We start from the raw sequence: 23,375 nt of genomic DNA on the forward strand, positions 1-23,375 counted from the left end.
ACTATAAATAACTTCAGAGCACCACTGGGAAACACCACCTCCTCTCCTCTGTGTTTATTAAAATGTTTGCTACTTTTTTTCCCCCCTCAATGTACTAAACAATTTTTTGTGTGTTTTTTTCTTCTCATTTCTTTGTCTTCAGTGGACTACGATGGCCAGTGTTTTATTTTTAATTTTTTTTTATTAATAAAATGCTTAAAAAGGGCTTGTAGGGGGTGTTTTTTTTTATATATATGTGTGTTGTTTTTTTCAAATAAAATTTACCTTACTTTCTTAGTAGTGGAAGCAGTCTTATAGACAGAATTCATTACTAAGCCAGGGCTTAGTGATATCCTCAAAGACAGCTAGCGCTAACCCCCAATTATTACCCCGGTACCCACCACCACAGGGGTGCCAGGAAGAGCGGGTACCAATAGGCCCGGAGCGTCAAAATGGCGCTCCTGGGCCTAGATGGTAATAGGCTGGCGTTATTTAGGCTGGGGAGGGCCAGTAAAAATGGTCCTCGCCCACCCTGGTAATGTCAGGCTGTTGCTGCTTGGTAGGTATGTGGCTGTGAATGAAATTATGGGGAACTACACGTTTTTGGAAATAATTTAAAAAAAAAACGTGTGGGGTTCCCCCTATTCTCATTTTCCGCCAGATACCAACCAAGCAGCAACAGCCTGACGTTACCAGGGTGGTCGAGGACCATTGTTACTGGCCCTCCTCAGCCTATATAACGCCAGCCTGTTACCGCCTAGGCCCAGGAGCGCCATTTTTGATGCTCCAGGTCTGTTGGTACCGGCTCTTCCCGGTACCCCTGTGGCGGTGGGTGTCGGGGTAATAAATGGGGGTTAGCGTTAGCGGTTTTTGAGGCTAACACTAAGCCCCGGCTTAGTAATGGATTCTGTCTACAAGACTGCTTCCACTACTAAGCCTGTAAAGTAAATTTTAAAAAACACAACACGTTTAAAAACTATTTTATTCATATTTTAAAAAACGAGGGTCATCGTCGTAGTCCTCCGAAGTAAAAAAAAAAACACAAAAATATTTTAGTACATTTATAGGGCTCTCCCCTGGGGAGAACGCCTATAAAGAAGTGTTTTCAAACAGGGAGCCTCCAGCTGTTGCTCAACTACAACCCCCATTATTTCCAGACAGCCTTTGGCTGCCTGGAAATGATGGGTGTTTTAATTTAGCAAGAGTGAGCCTCTTGTTTAGCAACATCTGGAGTCTTGATGTTCCTAAACTACAACTCCCATGATAGGAGTTGTAGTTTCGGAACAGCGAGACTCCAGCTGTTGCTAAACTACAATTCCCATGATGTGAGTTGCAGTTTAGCAACAGCTGGTGGCACCCTGTTTAGGAACAGTGAGACTCCAGTTGTTATTAAACTTTAGCCCTGGACAGGAAAGCATTGGATGGGAGGGGTACATGACAAGGGTGTCTGTGCAGCAAGAAGGGATTAAAAGGGTGGGGGGGAGGGTTGGTGACATAGGAAAGGGGGATTTATAAGGCAGATTTATAAGGCAGGGGCACTGGGGGGAGGGCAGTCTGCAGTAAAGAGCCACAGGAGAACGTTGGTACCTTTGGTGAAGAGGCTCCCTCATGGCCTCCATTGAAGATCTTCTGGCACGGATTCTGGAGGAGGTGCTGCGTCGGGGGCCACGGGTGGCTGTCGGAGCAGTTGCAGGACATCGTGGTCTCTCCAGTAGTGGTGCCTGCGGTGGTGGAGTCGGAGGCGGGGCAGGAGTTGCGGATGAGTGGCAGCCGCTCCCGTCCGCCGGCCCGCCTGAGTCCGAGCCCGGTCCCGTGACCCAGGCGTCGTCAGCGTAGTTCTAGTGTTCGCCCCTCGACCGGTTGGGGAGGTCTGGGGGGCCGGCGTGGTGGCGCGCTGGTGAGGCAGGGCCGGGGTCGAGGCGAGAGGCTTCCCCTGCTCTTCATCGTGGTGGGGAGCAGGTTCCTGAGGCGGGTGCTTGATACCCAGGGATGACGTCACGGCGGCCGCTGAGAGGGAGAGCCAGCTACAGCATGATGACTGTGAGGAGATGCTGCCATACAGGGGGAGTTCTATTAGTCCCGCCTCTCAAGGCAGCAACGAGGAGGATTCTGTAGCAGGGGATGCATGGCCCATGGGGCATGATGCATCTGTCAGTGAGGAGCGGTTCAGTGTGGGTTCTGGGCCCCGAAGTGCGGGAACTGATGAGGCTCAGGCGCATAGGGGAGCTTGTCCCCGAAGTAGAGGTGCTGCACCCTTCTGCCATTGTTTCTGCTGCTGCTGCTGACACGGGCAGGGGAGCTCAGTTGGCCTAGTTCGGGAGGTCCGGGATCCAGCGGTTTACAGTTCCTACAGGAGTGACGGCTGCTGGTTGGGCAGTGCCAGAGAGGTCTGGTGAGTCTACAAAATTTTCCGGTTCCTTGTGGGGGGGGGGATCTGGGTAGTTTAGTGGGTTTACAATTGTTTTTGCAGGGGATGTAGGCCCTATTGCTGGGTGGGGGGATGGGGGTTGGAGGGTCCCCAGTTCCAGTGTGGGGTTCGCACGGTGCAAAAAGTTCACCGGGTGTGGGCGTGTCGCTTGCGCCTGGCGGACCGATTGTGGTGGGGCTGTAGTGGGGGCTGGGCCCGTTGCGGGGCTGAGTGCAGGGGGGGAAGTGCGGTTAGCGGATGCTGCAAAAGGTGAGGTGTGTGTGTGTTTTGAAGGGCCTGCTGGGGATTCACTTAAAAGCAGAGGTTCGGGAAAAAATTTGGAAAGGGGAATATGTTGAGATATTTTCTCTCTTGCATCTTGATAAATTTAATTTAGATCAGGGTTAAGTCGGAGGATACAAAACTCAAGGAGGAGGAACGGAGGCGGTATCGCTTGATCCCACGGACATTTCCCAATTGGCTCCAGGCTTTTGCAATCCTCACCAGCATAATTGGGGAGAAGGTGCCGGAGCATTGTTCCGGTCTCTTTTGTTATTTGGATTCGGTGGGGGGGGGGGCATACCTGGTGTACGGGGGGGGGGGGGGCTTGGCTGCGCTATGATGAGCAGTTCAGGCTGCGCATGGCGGTTAGGCCATTTTTGCATTGGGATCACAAAGGGGTGTGGCGGTATGGGCGGTGTGCGCTGTTGGCTAAGACGGATGTCGAGGCGGCGTTTCGGTTGTTGCCAGTCCGTCCGGATAGTTTTCCGTTGTTGGGGTGTTGGTGTGAAGGTCAGGGTTTTTTTTACCTTTGTTAGCCTATGGGGTTTTCCATTTCTTGGGCCTATTTTGAACATTTTAGCACGTTGATTTGGGGTGGCTAGTTGGTTTTGGGTTGCCTTAGTGCCAGAAAAGACAGAGGGGTCAGCGACAACAGTTATGTTTTTAGGGATCGTCATTGATACGGTGGCCATGGAGTGTCGGTTGCCTGCCGACAAGCTGGGTGAAGTAGACCGGGCATGAAAGGTGAGCGCGCTTAGGCTACGAGAGTCCAGTCCTTGTTGGGCCGTCTTAACTTTGCTTGTCGCATTATGCCCAAGGGGAGGATTTTTTGTAGGCGGCTGGCAGCTGCTACTGGGGGGGGGTTCGACGGCCGCACCATTTTGTGCGCCTGTCGGCTGAGTTGCAGGATGATTTGGGGGTATGGAAAGAGTTTTTGGGCCATTACAATGGGCGTTCGGTGGTGTTTGAGCATCCGGTCACCAGTGCTGATTTGTAGCTTTACACTGATGCGGTGGGTGGCTGTGGTTTTGGGGTGTACTTTCGGGGGCAGTGGTGGGGGGGGGCTTGGCCGGAGGAGTGGAAGGCAGGGCTGCAGTACGGCCGGCTGGTCGGCAGCTGGGGTTCACCTGGGCGGAGGCGCAGGTGGGGTGGTTAGGTAAAGCTGGTATGTTGTGGGCGGGGTTGCTGCCACACATCCAATCTTTAGTTAGACTGGATCGGGCCCCGAATGTTCTTGTGTTGCATTCTAGGGGCATTGATCTTGGTGTGCGCAGGTCCAGGGATGTCATGAAGGATGTGAAGTTGGATATGATGCGGTTATGGGCTACTTTCCCGGGCATAATTCTGATCTGGTCAGACATTGTAGCCCAATGCCAGTGGCGACAGGCTCGCTCTGTGGCCTCTTTGAATTGGGCACGGGTGAAGGTGAATAAAGTGGTCAGTAAGTTCATTGCTCGGAATGGGGGGTTGGTGGTTCGTCACCAGGAGTTGGAGGGGGGGGGGGGTCGCCTGAGTTCATGGATACGGACAGGGTTCATCTCAATGCCATGGGCATGGATCTGTGGACTCTGGCGATTCGAGAGGCGGTTGAAAAGGCGGTGGTTTTGTGGCGGTGCGGTGGGGTGTAAGGGGTCACCCCCCGGCGTCTTGGAGTGAGTAGGGGGAAGGCTTGGAGGCACGCTTGGAGATCTATGCTGGATGCAATGATTGGTTGGCTGGGTGAGGGTACCCAGCTTGGTGATTACCCTGCGGGCATGGGACCCCAGGGAGGGGTAGGGACTCCAAAAAGGGTGCCCTGGGGTCCGGTGACCTACGGCCAGGGGTAAAGTAGGAGGCCCCTTACAGGTGGACTGAGGACAGGGAGAGTGTGCAAGGTGCCTTCCGGTCTTTCCCCTTGGTTTTTGATTCATGATGGTAGGTAATACCTGCTAAGTTTTATGTAAGATGTTCATACGGTTATTTATTGTTAAATTTGTTAATGTTTAATAAAAGCATGTTTCAGTGTATTATTGGGGTTGAGGGAAAGAGGGGTGGTGCATGGTCAGCAGCAGCTAGACGATCCCTAAGTCATGATATGAGTTGTAGTTTAGCAACAGCTGGAGGCACCCCTTTTCTAAACTACAACTACCTGTGGTGGCAGATTGAGGGATAAAGCCTTGTGGGGGTGTCGGGTAGTTAGGGTGTTGCTGTTCAGAATAATAAAGGGCACTGTTAACCCTTGTCACTCATGACGCCAGGGTGAGGGTTAAATACTGTGTTCTTGATAGGCCTATTGCCACCCTTCCCGAGAGCAATAGGTGATACAGAAATAAAGGATTGTCCACAACCACTGTTAACTGAAAACTTGCAGGAACTTTTACTGAAGAATTTCTGTACACGCAGCAATAGTAACAGTCCAGATAACAGAGTCTCTATGCATATAGCTTGAGCAGCGATTGGCATTTGGTTGGGATCTGATAAGCTTAGTTTAGCTTCTTAGGGATTGTATAGCAGAGATCCGCTGGATTTAAGGGAGAGTATAGGTCCAGTCGTCTTGCAGAAGCCGCAAGGCTTTGGCCTAGTAAAACGTCTTGTAAGCTGCGGAGGTCCTACCTCTTTCAGAGTCAGCAACCCAAGAGAGGGATCAAGATGGCGCAGGTCCCTTATATGGGCAGGGGCTGGCTGTTTTGGATTGGTCCATAACAACTGTCACTCACCATTACATTGCATTGTGGGTGAACACGTCATGGGAACCTCCAAAGGTCCTATAGCAAAACCATAGAGTTCTAACCTAATCACGTGACCCGCAGGTCCTGCTATGCTCGAACAGGTAGGCAATTACATATATACATATATCTATACTTATACTTATAAGAAATTCTATATAGTCATTGACCAACTGAGAGGTGACAAGGTAATAACTACAGAAGAGGGACCCCGACGTCCTAGGGACTCTGACTATGGGGACCTCTGCAAAAGTAATGTATTAAATACGGTACTGGGACACCACAAACCCCCTTACTTAAAATAAGTCGACCCCGACGCCTGTACCCTAAGGCAGAGGAACTAGGACTAGGACAGGATTATTAATACTTGAGTAAACAATTAAAAACCTGAGTAAACATTAAACACCTTTGTACTTGCTTGTTACTCTGACTAGCATTTTGACTAGACAATTATGAGGCTATCTAGGCATTACAAAGCTATCTAGACATTATGAAGCTATCTAACCTTTAGTTTCTAGCTCCTTGGACATTTTTATATAGCTCTCTTTAACATTTGTGAGGCTAATTATACATTTATATACAGCTTTCTATAACCTTTAGTTTCAAGCTGACTAAAACATTTTTGAAATCTCACATTTGTTTTTTTTTTTGCCACAATGAGTCACCTGTTAGTACACAAAAGGGTATATTGGCTTGCCTGAGGCTCTCTACCAATAAGGTTAGCTACTAGGGTCTATCAGCTACACGCTACTTTCCCCTAGAACACAACAGTATAACCTATCTAGGTTACCTTTAGAAATACGGGTTTAATTCTAAGCTCGTAAGAGCATCTACTGGCCAGGTAGAGCATCTCTCACACGTAATAAAGAGAGAAGAAATATGAGTGTACCTAACAGTGGCAGGAATTGGATATATATAGGCTATAATTCCAAAGTGTTTCTTGAATGTGAGATATATTTTTGCTTTTGTGCATGTACTGAAGAAGACTGAGGTAGTACATTTAAATGAGTAATTTAAGTACTATGTGTGCAAGTACTGCTTACTAGTTAGTCTTGCTATCTTAAGGGTAGGTTACCCTGTTATTTTTGCTGAGACAGGTGCTAGCGATTGGAGACTGGAATGCTACTCTTGGAGGAGCCGGGAGAGTCACCTATTTAGCAACTACTAAAATACCTTCTTAGTATTTTTATACATTTGTATGTATATGTGTACAAGAATTATTTACGCTTTTTTGCTTTTGGTGTACACGTACATCTAGCGGACAATTTTCCGTGTACAACCTTTACTTACTTTTTATGTACACAGACACAAAGCTATCTTTTCTGTGTACAAGAACCATATACATTTTTATTATACAAGTCTACACACTTATTAACACTCCAACAAGGTTCAGGCGCATACACCTGATAAGTGCAATCTTTAGCAAGAAAGTCTTATGAATATAGGGATATATGCACAAAACTAGCGTGTAAGGATCTGCAGTCCACCTACACTAGGAGTCTATATTTCACGGCTGCCACCAATCAACCGGGCACAAAACTTACGAATCTCCTACTGGCTAGGAGTCTCTTGACCCGATGGTCAGGCACAAAGCTTGATGGTTACGTTGCTGAACTTGAAACTGGAACAATCTTAGCACAGTCCTGCTAGGCACATGTCTTGAACTTTGTTACTGGAAAACAAAAGTGGTTAGCATAGAAAAGCAATAAACATTACTTTATAGTCCTTCAAAAGTCATTTCTCCGGAATCTTCTTGTGCCTCTTGTAGATCCTCTATACCTCCCAACATCTAAGGCAGGCAAGGAGTTAATGTGACTCTCCCACACCAGAGTGACCAGAGGTTTACTGGCCGGGATCAAAGTGGGTGCATAAGGTTTTAGCACCATCTCCATATCAGGAGTGGGCCAGAGCACTTTCGTTGGTACCCTGGAAGCAGGCAAACTCTCATTGCTCTGAGAGGGTCTAGGTACGGTCTTTGGAGCCCGCAATTTGGGCTTACTTTCTTGATCTTGAGCAGGACTTGGCACTTTACAGTACACAGAAGATGATTGACGTTGTAGAGGCTCCTCCTCCTTGAGTACGTTGGTGGAGGCATCAGGAGCAGACCATTTAACGTATTAAATATGGTAGCGGGACACCACATACCATTATGGGAGTTGTAGTTTAGCAACAGCTGGAGACACTCAGTTTCTAAACTAAAATGTCCATGATGGGAGTTGTAGTTTATAAAAAGCAGGAGGCACCCTGGTGTTAAAATGCCATCCGCATCTACCACCAGCACGCTGGCTGTTGCAAGACTACAACTCCCTTAAAGTGAGGACATGCTGGGAGTTGTAGTTGCAACTCTTGGGCAGGTGGTTGATGTAGGCCGGCTGGCTCCCAGTAATATGAAACTACAGAGATGAGCAACGGCCGGGGGGGGGGGGGGGGAGACGAGCTACAGCAGGGTGAGATGTGAGGCTTCCGGGGGGAGATGAGCAGCGGCTGGGGGGAGATGTGCGGCGATTGGGGGAGATGAGTTGTGGCCGGGGGAGATGAGTGGCAGCCGGGGGCAGATGCATGGGGGGAGGAGATGAGCGGCTCCTTTTTGCAGCTGTGATTTCCTATTTCCCGCCGGAGCCGTCATCTCGGCTCCCGGCGGTAAATATGAAATACTGCTTTCCAAAGCAAGTTTTGTAAGCCAGGTCCGGGCTGGCTTACATTTACGCTGCTTTGGAGGCGGTTGCGACTTTTTCTGCGACTTTCGCACTTGATAAATCCCTGACCACTGCAAAGTGAAAATTGATTTCTGCTTACAGACAAAAAAAAAAGAGCTCTAAATACCGTGATAAATCTCACCAAATATTGATACCGAACTTAGTGCGGACACCTGATCGACATAGCGCAGGGTAGAGCAGAACTCCTGGACTCAAGTGATCCGACAGCCTCAGCCTCCCAAGTAGCTGGGATTACAGACATACGCCACCGCGCCCGGCGAAAGGAGCCGCCTGCTGTGTAATATAGGAGCCGCCTGCTGTGTAATATAGGAGCCGCCTGCTGTGTAATATAGGAGCCGCCTGCTGTGTAATATAGGAGCCGCCTGCTGTGTAATATAGGGGCCGCCTGCTGTGTAATATAGGAGCCGCCTGCTGTGTAATATAGGAGCCGCCTGCTGTGTAATACAGGAGCCGCCTGCTGTGTAATATAGGAGCCGCCCGCTGTGTAATATAGGAGCCGCCTGCTGTGTAATATAGGAGCCGCCTGCTGTGTAATATAGGAGCCGCCCGCTGTGTAATATAGGAGCCGCCCGCTGTAATATAGGAGCCGCCTGCTGTGTAATATAGGAGCCGCCTGCTGTGTAATATAGGAGCCGCCTGCTGTGTAATATAGGAGCCGCCTGCTGTGTAATATAGGAGCCGCCTGCTGTGTAATATAGGAGCCGCCTGCTGTGTAATATAGGAGCCGCCGCTGTGTAATATAGGAGCCACCCGCTGTGTAATATAGGAGCCGCCTGCTGTGTAATATAGGAGCCGCCTGCTGTGTAATATAGGAGCCGCCTGCTGTGTAATATAGGAGCCGCCTGCCGTGTAATATAGGAGCCGCCTGCTGTGTAATATAGGAGCCGCCTGCTGTGTAATATAGGAGCCGCCTGCTGTGTAATATAGGAGCCGCCTGCTGTGTAATATAGGAGCCGCCTGCTGTGTAATATAGGAGCCGCCTGCTGTGTAATATAGGAGCCGCCCGCTGTGTAATATAAGAGCCGCCTGCTGTGTAATATAGGAGCCGCCTGCTGTGTAATATAGGAGCTTCCTGCTGTGTAATATAGGAGCCGCCTGCTGTGTAATATAGGAGCTTCCTGCTGTGTAATATAGGAGCCGCCTGCTGTGTAATATAGGAGCCGCCTGCTGTGTAATATAGGAGCCGCCTGCTGTGTAATATAGGAGCCGCCTGCTGTGTAATATAGGAGCCGCCTGCTGTGTAATATAGGAGCCGCCTGCTGTGTAATATAGGAGCCGCCTGCTGTGTAATATAGGAGCCGCCCGCTGTGTAATAAAGGAGCCGCCCGCTGTGTAATATAGGAGCCGCCCGCTGTGTAATATAGGAGCCGCCTGCTGTGTAATATAGGAGCCTGTATGATGGGGATACAGACAGCTAGCGCCACCTACTGTCTATTTACTATACTTACACCATGTACAATATCACAGCTAGCGCCACCTACTGTCTCTTTACTATACTTACACCATGTACAATATCACAGCTAGCGCCACCTACTGTCTCTTTACTATACTTACACCATGAACAATATCACAGCTAGCGCCACCTACTGTCTCTTTACTATACTTACACCATGTACAATATCACGGCTAGAGACTGAACCAGAACCTGTTACTATATTCCTCTAGTATGAGGGTTTTTTCCCTTCCTCTGAATCAAATCAGCAGGAACTCAATAGGGATATAAGTTGAACTTGATGGACTCAACCTTATAAACTATGTTACTAATATAGAAGAATAGGACTCCAGTAAACTGTTATAAAGAAGTAGTAATGGTTAGAGACAGTAGGTGGCGCTAGCTGTGATATTGTGCATGGTGTAAGTATAGTAAAGAGACAGAAGGGGGCGCTAGCTGTGATATTGTACATGGTGTAAATATAGTAAAGAGACAGTAGGTGGCGCTAGCTGTGATATTGTACATAGTGTAAGTATAGTAAAGAGACAGTAGGGGGCGCTAGCTGTGATATTGTACATGGTGTAAATATAGTAAAGAGACAGTAGGTGGCGCTAGCTGTGATATTGTACATGGTGTAAGTATAGTAAAGAGACAGTAGGTGGCGCTAGCTGTCTGTATCTCCATCACACAGGCTCCTATATTACACAGCAGGCGGCTCCTATATTACACAGCAGGCGGCTCCTATATTACACGGCAGGCGGCTCCTATATTACACAGCAGGCGGCTCCTATATTACGCAGCAGGCGGCTCCTATATTACGCAGCAGGCGGCTCCTATATTACGCAGCAGGCGGCTCCTATATTACGCAGCAGACGGCTCCTATATTACGCAGCAGGCGGCTCCTATATTACGCAGCAGGCGGCTCCTATATTACGCAGCAGGCAGCTCCTATATTACACAGCAGGCGGCTCCTATATTACGCAGCAGGCGGCTCCTATATTACGCAGCAGGCGGCTCCTATATTATGCAGCAGGCGGCTCCTATATTACACAGCAGGCTGTAATCCCAGCTACTTGGGAGGCTGAGGCTGTGGGATCACTTGAGTCCAGGAGTTCTGTTCTGCCCTGCGCTATGTCGATCGGGTGTCCGCACTAAGTTCGGTATCAATATGGTGACTCTGGGGGAGCTCGGAACCACCAGGTTGTCTAAGGAGGGGTGAATCGGCCCAGGTCGGAAACGGAGCAGGTGAAAACCCCCATGCTGGTCAGTAGTGGGTCCGCACCTGTGAATAGACAGTGTAGAGCAGCCTGGACAATACAGTCACACACAGTCTTTATACTGCAGTATACGCTGTGTACACGGATCATCATTTATTACATTGTATCTGGAGGGGCAAGCTGTGCATAACTAGCTTGCCCCCTGACTGGTGAGCAGTTAAGGGGTTAAGAAATATACAGGCAAGGTTTTTAGCCCCCTCCCCCGCCTGTAAAAACTTGTTGGTAACTATAGTGGTATGTCCCATGGGTGGGGGTGAAGGAGTGCACCAATCAGGGGTGTAATAGTTTCCCGGGCTTTCAGGGGCCCTCCCCTGGGTATTTATAGCTGGGGTGCCTCCCTTCCCCCCTCAATCTGCCAAGGACCCGGAGTTTTGCCCTCCCTCCCTTTTTTGTATCTCTGTTTATTGTAAGTCACAGCTTGGCGGTAAGAAGACGGTGAAAGCGGGGTCAACCCGGGGTAGACCTCCACACAGGACAGTGTGGCAGCACCTCTCGGGTTGGCAAGAAGCCAATCGGTGTCTTTGTTACAGTTAAATTGTTATTTATATAAGTAATTTTATAAATAAAGCTGTGGCCGATCCCCACCCACGGAAAAGTTGAATTGTTGTCAGTTATTATTTAATTAATTATTGTAATAAGGGGGAGGGGTAGTTATAGCCTGCTAGGAGCTAATTGGGTCTCAACAGTCTGATCTTTATGGGCTGTGAGAACAATGAGACTCTGTAGTTGTCGTATTTCACCTGGGATTGTTCATCTCTTTACTTTTGGTTACTTGAGTTGTGAATCAGCTGACGACCACCTCTGACCAGTCTGTTGGGGTCAGGAGGACGTCTGTTTGTTTAATGATTTTACACATCACATGTATTCAATGATGATTTGTCCACGATTGCTGCACATTTGCCTAATGCAGTGTTACCAAACTGAGGAGCCTCCAGATGTTGTAAAACTACAACTCCCAACATGCTCAGAATTTTTTTCCCAAAAGCTCCAAAGCTTCAGCTGTGTGTGGTCAGTAGGTGGCGCTTGTGGCCTAATAGAACGTTACACTCCAGGATTATAGTACATAAGAGCGTCTGTGCTGATTGTCACCACCAGGTGTCGCTGTTGTCCTGTATAATTTGCACATATTCAGCTTCTAGTCCAGTAGAGGAGGCTGCAGCAGTTGTGTCCACACTAACCCTATGGGAAGAAGAAATAACACAATTATCAGATTTTACTAAAAAGACTGTGTGTGACTGTATTGTCCAGGCTGCTCTACACTGTCTATTCACAGGCGCGGACCCACTACTGATCAGCATGGGGGTGTTCACCTGCTCCGTTTCCGACCTGGGCCGTTTCACCCCTCCTTAGACAACCTGGTGGCTCCGAGCTCCCCCAGAGTCACCATATTGATACCGAACTTAGTGTGGGCACCCGATCGACATAGCGCAGGGGAGAACAGAACTCCTGGACTCAAGTGATCCGACAGCCTCAGCCTCCCAAGTAACTGGGATTACAGACGCACGCCACCGCGCCCGGCGAGAGGAGCCGCCTGCTGTGTAATATAGGAGCCGCCTGCTGTGTAATATAGGAGCCGCCTGCTGTGTAATATAGGAGCTGCCTGCTGTGTAATATAGGAGCCCCCTACTGTGTAATATAGGAGCCGCCCGCTGTGTAATATAGGAGCCACCTGCTGTGTAATATAGGAGCCGCCCGCTGTGTAATATAGGAGCCGCCCGCTGTGTAATATAGGAGCCGCCCGCTGTGTAATATAGGGGCCGCCTGCTGTGTAATATAGGGGCCGCCTGCTGTGTAATATAGGAGCCGCCTGCTGTGTAATATAGGAGCCGCCTGCCGTGTAATATAGGAGCCGCCTGCCGTGTAATATAGGAGCCGCCTGCTGTGTAATATAGGAGCCGCCTGTTGTGTAATATAGGAGCCGCCTGCTGTGTAATATAGGAGCCGCCCGCTGTGTAATATAGGAGCCGCCTGCTGTGTAATATAGGAGCCGCCTGCTGTGTAATATAGGAGCCGCCTGCTGTGTAATATAGGAGCCGCCTGCTGTGTAATGTAGGAGCTGCCTGCTGTGTAATATAGGAGCCGCCTGCAGTGTAATATAGGAGCCGCCTGCTGTGTAATATAGGAGCCGCCTGCTGTGTAATATAGGAGCCGCCTGCTGTGTAAGATAGGAGCCTGTGTGATGGGGATACAGACAGCTAGCGCCACCTACTGTCTCTTTACTATACTTACACCATGTACAATATCACAGCTAGAGACTGAACCAGAACCTGTTACTATATTCCTCTAGTATGAGGGTTTTTTCCCTTCCTCTGGATCAACTCAGCAGGAACTCAATAGGGATATAGGTTGAACTTGATGGACTCAACTTTATAAACCATGTTACTAATATAGAAGAATAGGACTCCAGTAAACTGTTATAAAGAAGTAGTTATGATTAGAGACAGTAGGTGGCGCTAGCTGTGATATTGTACATGGTGTAAGTATAGTAAAGAGACAGTAGGTGGCGCTAGCTGTGATATTGTACATGGTGTAAGTATAGTAAAGAGACAGTAGGTGGCGCTAGCTGTGATATTGTACATAGTGTAAGTATAGTAAAGAGACAGTAGGTGGCGCTAGCTGTGATATTGTACATGGTGTAAGTATAGTAAAGAGACAGTAGGTGGCGCTAGCTGTGATATTGTACATGGTGTAAGTATAGTAAAGAGACAGTAGGTGGCGCTAGCTGTGATACTGTACATGGTGTAAGTATAGTAAAGAGACAGTAGGTGGCGCTAGCTGTGATATTGTACATGGTGTAAATATAGTAAAGAGACAGTAGGTGGCGCTAGCGGTGATATTGTACATGGTGTAAGTATAGTAAAGAGACAGTAAGTGGCGCTAGCTGTGATATTGTACATGGTGTAAGTATAGTAAAGAGACAGTAGGTGGCGCTAGCTGTCTGTATCCCCCATCACACAGGCTCCTATATTACACAGCAGGCGGCTCCTATATTACACAGCAGGCGGCTCCTATATTACACAGCAGGCGGCTCCTATATTACGCAGCAGGCGGCTCCTATATTACACAGCAGGCGGCTTCTATATTACACAGCAGGCGGCTCCTATATTACACAGCAGGCGGCTCCTATATTACACAGCAGGCGGCTCCTCTCGCCGGGTGCGGTGGCGTGCATCTGTAATCCCAGCTACTTGGGAGGCTGAGGCTGTCGGATCACTTGAGTCCAGGAGTTCTGTTCTGCCCTGCGCTATGTCGATCGGGTGTCCGCACTAAGTTCGGTATCAATATGGTGACTCTGGGGGAGCTCGGAGCCACCAGGTTGTCTAAGGAGGGGTGAATCGGCCCAGGTCGGAAACGGAGCAGGTCAAAACCCCCATGCTGATCAGTAGTGGGTCTGCGCCTGTGAATAGACAGTGTAGAGCAGCCTGGACAATACCGTCACACACAGTCTTTTTAGTAAAATCTGATAATTGTGTTATTTCTTCTCCCCATAGGGTTAGTGTGGACACAACTGCTGCAGCCTCCTCTACTGGACTAGAAGCTGAATATGTGCAAATTATACAGGACAACAGCGACACCTGGTGGTGACAATCAGCACAGACGCTCTTATCTACCATGATCCTGGAGTGTAACGTTCTATTAGGCCACAAGCGCCACCTACTGACCACAAACAGCTGAAGTTCTGGAGCTCTTGGGGAAAAAATTATGGGCATGTTGGGAGTTGTAGTTTTACAACATCTGGAGGTTCCTTAGTTTGGAAACACTGCATTAGGCAAATTTGCAGCAATTGTGGACAAATCATTATTGAATACATGTGATGTGTAAAAACATTGAACAAACAGACGTCCTCCTGACCCCAACAGACTGGTCAGAGGTGGTCGTCAGCTGATTCACAACTCAAGTAACCAAAAGCAAAGAGATGAACAATCCCAGGTGAAATACGACAACTACAGAGTCTCATTGTTCTTACAGCCCATAAGATCAGATACAATGTAATAAATGATGGTCCGTGTACACAGCGTATACTGCAGTATAAAGACTGTGTGTGACTGTATTGTCCAGGCTGCTCTACACTGTCTATTCACAGGCACGGACCCACTACTGATCAGCATGGGGGTTTTCACCTGCTCCGTTTCCGACCTGGGCCGATTCACCCCTCCTTAGACAACCTGGTGGCTCCGAGCTCCCCCAGAGTCACCATATTGATACCGAACTTAGTGCGGACACCCGATCGACATAGCGCAGGGCAGAACAGAACTCCTGGACTCAAGTGATCCGACAGCCTCAGCCTCCCAAGAAGCTGGGATTACAGACGCACGCCACCGCGCCCGGCGAGAGGAGCCGCCTGCTGTGTAATATAGGAGCCGTCTGCTGTGTAATATAGGAGCCGCCTGCTGTGTAATACAGGAGCCGCCTGCTGTGTAATACAGGAGCCGCCTGCTGTGTAATATAGGAGCCGCCTGCTGTGTAATACAGGAGCCGCCTGCTGTGTAATACAGGAGCCGCCTGCTGTGTAATACAGGAGCCGCCTGCTGTGTAATACAGGAGCCGCCTGCTGTGTAATATAGGAGCCGCCTGCTGTGTAATATAGGAGCCGCCTGCTGTGTAATATAGGAGCCGCCTGCTGTGTAATATAGGAGCCGCATGCTGTGTAATATAGGAGCCGCCCGCTGTGTAATATAGGAGCCGCCCGCTGTGTAATATAGGAGCCGCCCGCTGTGTAATAGAGGAGCCGCCCGCTGTGTAATACAGGAGCCGCCCGCTGTGTAATACAGGAGCCGCCCGCTGTGTAATACAGGAGCCGCCCGCTGTGTAATACAGGAGCCGCCCGCTGTGTAATACAGGAGCCGCCCGCTGTGTAATACAGGAGCCGCCCGCTGTGTAATACAGGAGCCGCCTGCTGTGTAATATAGGAGCCGCCTGCTGTGTAATATAGGAGCCGCCTGCTATGTAATATAGGAGCCGCCTGCTGTGTAATATAGGAGCCGCCTGCTGTGTAATATAGGAGCCTGTGTGATGGGGATACAGACAGCTAGCGCCACCTACTGTCTCTTTACTATACTTACACCATGTACAATATCACTGCTAGAGACTGAACCATAACCTGTTACTATATTCCTCTAGTATGAGGGTTTTTTCCCTTCCTCTGGATCAACTCAGCAGGAACTCAATAGGGATATAGGTTGAACTTGATGGACTCAACTTTATAAACCATGTTACTAATATAGAAGAATAGGACTCCAGTAAACTGTTATAAAGAAGTAGTAATGGTTAGAGACAGTAGGTAACGCTAGCTGTGATATTGTACATGGTGTAAGTATAGTAACAAGACAGTAGGTGGCGCTAGCTGTGATATTGTACATGGTGTAAGTATAGTAAAGAGACAGTAGGTGGCGCTAGCTGTGATATTGTACATGGTGTAAGTATAGTAAAGAGACAGTAGGTGGCGCTAGCTGTGATATTGTGCATGGTGTAAGTATAGTAAAGAGACAGTAGGTGGCACTAGCTGTGGTATTGTACATGGTGTAAGTATAGTAAAGAGACAGTAGGGGGCGTTAGCTGTCTGTATCCCCATCACACAGGCTCCTATATTACACAGCAGGCGGCTCCTATATTACACAGCAGGCGGCTTCTATATTACACAGCAGGCGGCTCCTATATTACACAGCAGGCGGCTCCTATGTTACACAGCAGGCGGCTCCTATATTACACAGCAGGCGGCTCCTATATTACGCAGCAGGCGGCTCCTATATTACGCAGCAGGCGGCTCCTATATTACGCAGCAGGCGGCTCCTATATTACGCATTAGGCGGCTCCTATATTACACAGCAGGCGGCTCCTATATTACGCAGCAGGCGGCTCCTATATTACGCAGAAGGCGGCTCCTATATTACACAGCAGGCGGCTCCTATATTACACAGCAGGCGGCTCCTATATTACACAGCAGGCGGCTCCTATATTACACAGCAGGCGGCTCCTATATTACACGGCAGGCGGCTCCTATATTACACGGCAGGCGGCTCCTATATTACACAGCAGGCGGCTCCTATATTACACAGCGGGCGGCTCCTATATTACACAGCGGGCGGCTCCTATATTACACAGCGGGCGGCTCCTATATTACACGGCAGGCGGCTCCTATATTACACAGCAGGCGGCTCCTATATTACACAGCGGGCGGCTCCTATATTACACAGCGGGCGGCTCCTATATTACACAGCGGGCGGCTCCTATATTACACAGCGGGCGGCTCCTATATTACACAGCGGGCGGCTCCTATATTACACAGCAGGCGGCTCCTATATTACACAGCAGGCGGCTCCTATATTACACGGCAGGCGGCTCCTATATTACACGGCAGGCGGCTCCTATATTACACAGCAGGCGGCTCCTATATTACACGGCAGGCGGCTCCTATATTACACAGCAGGCGGCTCCTATATTACACAGCAGGCGGCTCCTATATTACACAGCGGGCGGCTCCTGTATTACACAGCAGGCGGCTCCTATATTACACAGCAGGCGGCTCCTATATTACACAGCAGGCGGCTCCTCTCGCCGGGCGCGGTGGCGTGCGTCTGTAATCCCAGCTACTTGGGAGGCTGAGGCTGTCGGATCACTTGAGTCCGGGAGTTCTGTTCTGCCCTGCGCTATGTCGATCGGGTGTCCGCACTAAGTTTGGTATCAATATGGTGACTCTGGGGGAGCTCGGAGCCACCAGGTTGTCTAAGGAGGGGTGAATCGGCCCAGGTCGGAAACGGAGCAGGTGAAAACCCCCATGCTGATCAGTAGTGGGTCCGTGCCTGTGAATAGACAGTGTAGAGCAGCCTGGACAATACAGTCACACACAGTCTTTTTAGTAAAATCTGATAATAGTGTTATTTCTTCTCCCCATAGGGTTAGTGTGGACACAACTGCTGCAGCCTCCTCTACTGGACTAGAAGCTGAATATGTGCAAATTATACAGGACAACAGCGACACCTGGTGGTGACAATCAGCACAGACGCTCTTATCTACTATAATCCTGGAGTGGAACGTTCTATTAGGCCACAAGCGCCACCTACTGACCACACACAGCTGAAGTTCTGGAGCTCTTGGGAAAACAATTCTGAGCATGTTGGGAGTTGTAATTTTACAACATCTGGAGGCTCCTCAGTTTGGTAACACTGCATTAGGCAAATGTGCAGCAATCGTGGACAAATCATCATTGAATACATGTGATGTGTAAAAACATTAAACAAACAGACGTCCTCCTGACCCCAACAGACTGGTCAGAGGGGGTCGTCAGCTGATTCACAACTCACGTAACCAAAAGTGAAGGGATCACAAGTTTAGATGCGTCAGACAATCTTATCTCTTATATGATTCCTATACCGAGACTCCAATTAATCGAGCTTCATTCATCCCTACACCGTGAGTGCTGGACATATCCTTTCTTACATAAAGTGAAGAGATGAACAATCCCTGGTGATATATAACAACCACAGAGTCTCATTCTTCTTACAGCCCAGAAAGGTCAGATACAATGTTGTGGTGGCCCAGTACAGGAGTTGCACCCCCTGTACCCTAGATGCCCTGTCCAGCAGACTCCATCCTGTGACCCATGGGCCCCCCTCACATACATCAAAGGTTTGGGCACCCCAGGTAAAATGTGTATTAATGTGCATAAAGAAGCCAAGGAAAGATGGAAAAATCTGACCCGGCTTCTTTGCCCTACAACAATAGTGACATCACTAAGAAGCGCCCAGGCAATACCGCAAACGATCTGTTGTTCAGCGCGCCACACCGGTGAGACGCTATCCGGCCAGAGCGATCCTCCTGGTGTGTGTAACCGCTGTTAAAACCTCCGTATTGAAGGGAGCTTTCTGCGGCTCCCCGGAACCATAGCGGACATCGATTCCAGTCTACATCCCTATCATAGTAAATACAAGTTGGAAATAACCCCCGGACCACAGTCCTAACACGAGCGCTGTATTTATACAGGTACTGGTTCATTTTCTTTCTGCTTCTATGAACCACTTGGCCCCTGTCACATTTGTGTCAGAGATTGTAGTTATTGTATCTACATCAGAGACATTATTGAAACATTTGTAACGGGATGCATGAACAGAGACTGTGATCGCAAGTCAATTGCAAATAACCTAGTACTGTATTTATTCAAATCTCCTTGTCATTGTCCAGTGCTCAATACTCTGTTTTAAGTGTAACTAAATCCATGGACATTCTAGTGTAATACATTTTTGGTATATTTGAAAAGAATAATGATCAATAACACAGTCTCAGCACTCACCGGCCCCTCATATCGAGGATACGGCTAATCAATACATCCAGAGCAAGTTTGAATATACCTTTTCATTGTTTCTGTGCGCCGATACGCTAATACTACATTAAGTTTTGGTCCACAGAACTTGTTTCCAAAATGCATCAGGTTTGTCTATATGTTTATTTGCAAAGTTCAAACGCTGATTTTTGTGGTGAAGACGTAAAAGAGGTTTTCTTCTGATGACTCTTCCATGATGACCATATTTGTACAAGTATCTCTTTATAGTGGAATAGTGTACCACAACTCCAGTGCCTGCCAGATCTTTCTGGAGGGATTGTGCAGTCAAACGTGGGTTTTGAATAGTTTTTCTCACAATCCTGCGAGCTGTTCTGTCTGATATTTTTCTTGGTCTTCCAGATCTTGCTTTAACTTCCACTGTTCCTGAGGATTGCCATTTCTAAATTACATTCCGAACAGAGGATATTGACATCTGAAAACGCGTTTCTATCTTCTTATAGCCTTCTCCAGCTTTGTGAGCATCAACTATTTTCAGTTTCAGATTTCTAGACAACTGCTTAGAAGAACCCATGGTGCTGATTGTTGGGGCAAGGTCAGATGAGTCTGGGCATTTAAAACCTTTGAGATTGACATCACATGGTCTTCCCAGATGATGACTGAGAACAATCCATGACACTGGCAGGTCTCAGCTTTGCAAAGGGGGCAGTGCATGCTACAAATTCTGCAGGGTAGCCAAACTTTTGCTGACGCCATTTTTTTTTGTTTTCTGATATTTTGAAAGTGTAAATGCTGGAAATAAAATCTAACTTTTGTTGACATATTATAAGAATGTCTAATCTGTAATTTGATGCCTTTTGGAGATATTTACATCTTTCCTTGGCTTCTTTATGCACATTAATACAAATTTTTACCTGGGGTGCCCAAACTTTTGATCCCCACTGTATGTCTTGTATATATCACCTCCAGTGCCTATGTTATATAATGTATTGTACATATAATATGTTATATCTTTAAGAGATGTTGTCATGTGATTGTGACCAGGGAAGATATGAATGACCATGTGACCTACAGGGTAACCTATGGGACCCCTCCTGAGTCTCCCCCATATAAGCCCTGGGAGGAGCTAGTTCTTTCTTTTTGAGTCTTTGCTGAGATTCAGTCCAGTTAAGTCCTAGGTGTGTGTGGAGTCCTAAAGAGGCCTAAAGTCTACCAGGCAGCCAAGCATTCTCGAGTCCATTGCCCCACAGGTCAAGTCAAAGCCTGGTAAGCTACAGAAGGGGTGAAGTCAGTCATAGTCAAGTCAGTCCAAGTCAATCTGTCTCAAGTCAGTGTGGCTGTGCGACAAATTGTCCCAGTCCACTATAAGTCTTAGCAAGCCCTGGGGTCTCTGAAGTTGCATGTAGTAGAAGAAAAACCCGGGGGTGGAGTCATGTGACCAATGCTCCATACATATTTATACCCATAACTCACCAGTGGTGGCAGCAAATATGGAAAATGGTTACATTACAAATCCATAATATCACAGTGTATGCAGAGGTAGAAATGTGATGAAGTATACATGTTTTACTTATAATACTGAGTCCCAAACCTGACAATTATGCACCTTATCAAAAGGTTTCCCATTCAGTGTGCCTCCAGCTGTTGCAAAACTACAACTCCCAGCATGCCCGGACAGCCTTCGGCTGTCCGGGCATGCTGGGAGTTGTAGTTTTGTGACAGCTGGAGGGACACTAAGTGGGAAACATTGCCTGTGCGTCTCAGCCAATCACAGTATCTTTGCTGACTCAGCATTTCTCATCAGCTGCTTGGGAACAATTCTCTTCAGGGAACTGTTTTTTTCAGTACACCAGGACACAATTTTTTTGTAAATGACTTACTATGATTGAAACTAAATCTGTCTTTCTATCTGCGAGATAAAACAAGTGATTTGTGGAGGATGATTTTTTTGGTCTGGGATGGGTCAGGGGGGCGATGAGGAGAACTTAAAGGGGTACTTTTTTTTTTTTCTTAATCAACTGGTGCCAGAAAGTTAAACAGATTTGTAAATTACTTCTATTAAAAAATCTTAATCCTTCCAGTACTTATTAGCTGCTGAATACTACAGCGGAAATTCTTTTCTTTTTGAAACACAGAGCTGTCTGCTGACATCACGAGCACAGTGCTCTCTGCTGACATCTCTGTCCATTTTATGAACTGTCCAGAACAGCATATGTTTGCTATGGGGGATTTCCTTTTACTCTGGACAGTTCCTAAAATGGACAGAGATGTCAGCAGAGAGCACTGTGCTCATGATGTCAGTAGACAGTTCAAACGGAAAAGAATTTCCACTGTAGTATTCAGCAGCTAATAAGTACAGGAAGGATTAAGATTTTTTAATAGAAGTAATTTACAAATCTGTTTAACTTTCTGGCACCAGTTGATTTAAAAAAAAAAGTTTTTCACTGGAGTACCCCTTTAATGCTGTCCTGATCATAGCAAATTCACTCCTGAGTGAGATGAAAACATGATAAATTTTTTATTCAAAAATGATAAGATTAAGTACACTATAAGTACTGACCACAATAAACATCTTCACTATAATACTTCACTTTCCACATATTTTGGCCCCTTTGAGGACTGGCTAATTCTTCATGTTTTCAATCGTTTGTTCATTTTTCGCCTTTCAGGGACCACACCTTCCCCCCCCAACAGGACCATAGGAGAGCTCATATTTTTTAATATACTAGGTTATAATGCAGGTGAACAGCTTTACAAAGGGGTTCACTTACTTACATCCATTGAGTATATGCAGAGTTCAGTCACTGTAAACTTCCTGCTGTATTGCTATCCAGGGTGCATTGGAGGCAGGGAGCCGACTCACTCAGCTACCCTGCCTCCTCCATATTCTGCATCTGCCCCACACCCTTCATTGATATGCTAATGAAGGCCACGGGTGAGTGTTCTGCTCTCTGAGCATTTACTACAGCATTCATAACTTTTGGGGGCACACGTTATAGAAGAGAAGCAGGCGCAGGGCATACATATACGCCCTTTGCCTTTCAGTGCACCTTTTATTTTACCATATAATGTTAAAGGAAAAACTGACAGATTTCTCTCCTCGCACTAACCATCGGTACTGGCTGGTAGTGCGGGGGACGCTGATCAGTTTCATGCTTACCGTGCCCAGATCCGACGTAATCTTCTATTTTTGGTATATGCTAATGTGTTGCTAACTGGCACCGGCCGGGCTAACTGGCACTCTGACGTCAGTGCCGCTGGCCGCAGCACCGCCCAGCTCATCAATATTCTTCCCAGAGTGCCAGTTAGCACCTCATTAGCATATCCCAAAAATAGAAGATTACAGCCGAACGGCGCGGCGGATCTGGGCACGGTAAGCATGAAACTGATCAGCGTCCCCCGCATTACCAGCTAGTACCGCTGGTTAGTGCGGGGGGAGAAAGCTGACAGTTTTCCTTTAAAAGGAACAAAAAAATAACAATTGTGTGGTGCGCAGGCTCATTTTGTTTGCAGGCCAACTATTGTTTGTATTGCTTTCATTTTGGTGTGCATGTGTCCTTTTGGTCACGTCGTTACCCGTTAATAATCCATGATAACAAAAAATCTGTCATGTTCGGAGGTCTGTTCCTGCTCCATGAAATACATTATTGTCACAAAAAGCACACGGGTGCACAGTCAACATCAGGAGCTAATCCAGGTGATTTACACCCTAGATGCCACAGACACCAGACCCCATTCATACTGACTTTTGAGTTGGATGATTGAGTCCTGGCTGCTAGGGTCTTGTCAAGGTGCTGTAGACCGTTCCGCAAAGGCATGAATTTCCTCCTTGCGAGTAATCTTTGCAGGATGATCAGTTGAGAGATTAGTTTTGCAGTAGGCCTCTCCTCAGAGCACACGACACGCAGCACACCTGAGCCAGACTGTAGCTCAGGAGCCCCTAGACTGAACAACTCCTCCCCCCAACTACACTATACAGAGGAGACTTTTAGAGTTCTCATTGGCAGGCAGGGTCACATGGGGTTTACTGCTCTCAATTAAAGGTACAGTCACATATAAAACATATTTACACATAACAGAATTAAAGGGGTATTCCAGGCAAAAACTTTTTTTTTATATATCAACTGGCTCCGGAAAGTTAAACAGATTTGTAAATTACTTCTATTAAAAAATCTTAATCCTTCCAACAGTTATTAGCTTCTGAAGTTGAGTTGCTGTTTTCTGTCTAACTGCTTTCTGATGACTCACGTCCTGGGAGCTGTGCAGTTCCTATGGGGATATTCTCCCATCATGCACAGCTC

The sequence above is a fragment of the Hyla sarda genome, chromosome 11 (assembly GCF_029499605.1).
Source record: "Hyla sarda isolate aHylSar1 chromosome 11, aHylSar1.hap1, whole genome shotgun sequence".
Classification (NCBI taxonomy): Eukaryota; Metazoa; Chordata; class Amphibia; order Anura; family Hylidae; genus Hyla; species Hyla sarda.